The sequence below is a fragment of the Salmo salar genome, chromosome 05 (assembly GCF_965601325.2).
Source record: "Salmo salar chromosome 05, fSalSal1, whole genome shotgun sequence".
NCBI classification, from domain to species: Eukaryota; Metazoa; Chordata; class Actinopteri; order Salmoniformes; family Salmonidae; genus Salmo; species Salmo salar.
The window spans coordinates 92,543,685-92,547,500 of NC_138295.1; positions in this window are offsets into that span (position 1 = coordinate 92,543,685).

Here is a 3,816-nt window from a genome sequence, read left to right on the forward strand (position 1 = left end):
TTATCTCACCTACCTGTCTGTCTAGCCTCCAGTTATCTCACCTACCTGTCTGTCTAGCCTCCAGTTATCTCAGCTACCTGTCTGTCTAGCCTCCAGTTATCTCATCTACCTGGCTCTGACTAGCCTCCAGTTATCTCATCTACCTGTCTGTCTAGCCTCCAGTTATCTCACCTACCTGTCTGTCTAGCCTCCAGTTATCTCATCTACCTGTCTCTGTCTAGCCTCCAGTTATCTCACCTACCTGTCTGTCTAGCCTCCAGTTATCTCATCTACCTGTCTCTGTCTAGCCTCCAGTTATCTCATCTACCTGTCTGTCTAGCCTCCAGTTATCTCATCTACCTGTCTGTCTAGCCTCCAGTTATCTCACCTACCTGTCTGTCTAGCCTCCAGTTATCTCATCTACCTGTCTCTGTCTAGCCTCCAGTTATCTCACCTACCTGTCTGCCTACCTAAATAAATAATGGATGTATTGTTATGATGTATTTTAAATAGATTTATTAGACTTGTTCAAAGGTAGATGTTCCAAAGGTACGTATCATCAGCGTGTCTGCGTGGAGGCCTGGAGACGCTGAATGTGTTTATGTTAATTAAGACGTCTTTTGCATGCCAATAACCCCCTGACAGAATGTCATGACCGCCACAGCCCGACTGTACGTCAGCTCCAGTAAAACTCCATTAAAGACAGACGGGAGACCCGGGGAACCCCTGGTTGGTTTATAGAGGCACTCGGGAAAGGAGACCCTGTTTTTGGGGGGTCCTGTCCCATCTGCCTTTCCCTTGAGGCTCAACTAGCATGCCATGCATTAAGACAACCCTGTCAACTCTTCAGTTGGCTCTCTGATTCTCAATGTTAGAGGAGGCGGTTAGAACAGTAGAGGAGGCTGTTATAGAACAGTAGAGGAGGCTGTTATAGAACAGTAGAGGAGGCTGTTAGAACAGTAGAGGAGGCTGTTAAAACAGTAGAGGAGGCTGTTAGAACAGTAGAGGAGGCGGTTAGAACAGTAGAGGAGGCTGTTAGAACAGTAGAGGAGGCTGTTATAGAACAGTAGAGGGGGCTGTTATAGAACAGTAGAGGAGGCTGTTATAGAACAGTAGAGGAGGCTGTTATAGAACAGTAGAGGGGGCTGTTATAGAACAGTAGAGGAGGCTGTTAGAACAGTAGAGGAGGCTGTTAGAACAGTAGAGGAGGCTGTTAGAACAGTAGAGGAGGCTGTTAGAACAGTAGAGGAGGCGGTTAGAACAGTAGAGGAGGCTGTTATAGAAGAGTAGAGGAGGCTGTTATAGAACAGTAGAGGAGGCTGTTAGAACAGTAGAGGAGGCTGTTATAGAACAGTAGAGGAGGCTGTTAGAACAGTAGAGGAGGCTGTGATAGAACAGTAGAGGAGGCTGTTAGAACAGTAGAGGAGGCTGTGATAGAAGAGTAGAGGAGGCTGTTAGAACAGTAGAGGAGGCTGTTATAGAACAGTAGAGGAGGCTGTTAGAACAGTAGAGGAGGCTGTTATAGAACAGTAGAGGAGGCTGTTATAGAACAGTAGAGGAGGCTGTTAGAACAGTAGAGGAGGCTGTTAGAACAGTAGAGGAGGCTGTTAGGACAGTAGAGGAGGCTGTTATAGAACAGTAGAGGAGGCTGTTAGAACAGTAGAGGAGGCTGTTAGAACAGTAGAGGAGGCTGTTATAGAACAGTAGAGGAGGCTGTTAGAACAGTAGAGGAGGCTGTTATAGAACAGTAGAGGAGGCTGTTAGAACAGTAGAGGAGGCTGTTAGAACTGTAGAGGAGGCTGTTATAGAACAGTAGAGGAGGCTGTTATAGAACAGTATAGGAGGCTGTTATAGAACAGTAAAGGAGGCTGTTAGAACAGTAGAGGAGGCTGTTGTAGAAGAGGCTGTTAGAACAGTAGAGGAGGATGTTAGAACAGTAGAGGAGGCTGTTATAGAACAGTAGAGGAGGCTGTTAGGACAGTAGAGGAGGCTGTTAGAACAGTAGAGGAGGCTGTTATAGAACAGTAGAGGGGGCTGTTATAGAACAGTAGAGGAGGCTGTTAGAACAGTAGAGGAGGCTGTTAGAACAGTAGAGGAGGCTGTTATAGAACAGTAGAGGAGGCTGTTAGAACAGTAGAGGAGGCTGTTAGAACAGTAGAGGAGACTGTTATAGAACAGTAGAGGAGGCTGTTAGAACAGTAGAGGAGGCTGTTATAGAACAGTGGAGGAGGCTGTTAGAACAGTAGATGAGGCTGTTATAGAACAGTAGAGGAGGCTGTTATAGAACAGTAGAGGAGGCTGTTAGAACAGTAGAGGAGGCTGTTAGAACAGTAGAGGAGACTGTTATAGAACAGTAGAGGAGGCTGTTAGAACAGTAGAGGAGGCTGTTATAGAACAGTAAAGGAGGCTGTTAGAACAGTAGAGGAGGCTGTTATAGAACAGTAGAGGAGGCTGTTATAGAACAGTAGAGGAGGCTGTTAGAACAGTAGAGGAGGCTGTTAGAACAGTAGAGGAGGCTGTTATAGAACAGTAGAGGAGGCTGTTAGAACAGTAGAGGAGGCTGTTAGAACTGTAGAGGAGGCTGTTATAGAACAGTAGAGGAGGCTGTTAGAACAGTAGAGGAGGCTGTTAGAACAGTAGAGGAGGCTGTTATAGAACAGTAGAGGAGGCTGTTAGAACAGTAGAGGAGGCTGTTAGAACAGTAGAGAAGGCTGTTATAGAACAGTAGAGGAGGCTGTTAGAACAGTAGAGGAGGCTGTTAGAACAGTAGAGGAGGCTGTTAGAACAGTAGAGGAGGCTGTTATAGAACAGTAGAGGAGGCTGTTAGAACAGTAGAGGGGGCTGTTATAGAACAGTAGAGGAGGCTGTTATAGAACAGTATAGGAGGCTGTTATAGAACAGTAGAGGAGGCTGTTATAGAACAGTAGAGGAGGCTGTTAGAACAGTAGAGGGGGCTGTTATAGAACAGTAGAGGAGACTGTTAGAACAGTAGAGGAGGCTGTTAGAACAGTAGAGGAGGCTGTTAGAACAGTAGAGGAGGCTGTTAGAACAGTAGAGGAGGCTGTTATAGAACAGTAGAGGAGGCTGTTATAGAACAGTAGAGGAGGCTGTTATAGAACAGTATAGGAGGCTGTTATAGAACAGTAGAGGAGGCTGTTATAGAACAGTAGAGGAGGCTGTTAGAACAGTAGAGGAGGCTGTTAGAACAGTAGAGGAGACTGTTATAGAACAGTAGAAGAGGCTGTTAGAACAGTAGAGGAGGCTGTTATAGAACAGTAGAGGAGGCTGTTATAGAACAGTAGAGGAGGCTGTTATAGAACAGTAGAGGAGGCTGTTATAGAACAGTTGCTGAGGAGAGGTGTTAGACAGAGACTGTGTAGAGGTGATGTGTTGGGAGCACCGATCAGGATACTTCAGATGAAGAGGCCCAACAGGCTCTGAAATGTCTCTGTAGCATGTGTTCTGTTCTGGCCTCAGAGGCCTCCTGGGGACTGGGCTGCTTCAGCCATAGAGAATGACACATGATGAGTCCTATAGAGGGCCTGTACTCAGGCTAGTCCACTGTCACAGGACACTATTCAACTGGAGAGGAGAAGCTAACTGTCACAGCACACTATTCAACTGGAGAGGAGAATCTAACTGTCACAGCACACTATTCAACTGGACAGGAGAAGCTAACTGTCACAGCACACTATTCAACTGGAGAGGAGAAGCTAACTGTCACAACACACTATTCAACTGGAGAGGAGAAGCTAACTGTCACAGCACACTATTCAACTGGAGAGGAGAAGCTAACTGTCACAGCACTCTATTCAACTGGAGAGGAGAAGCTAATTG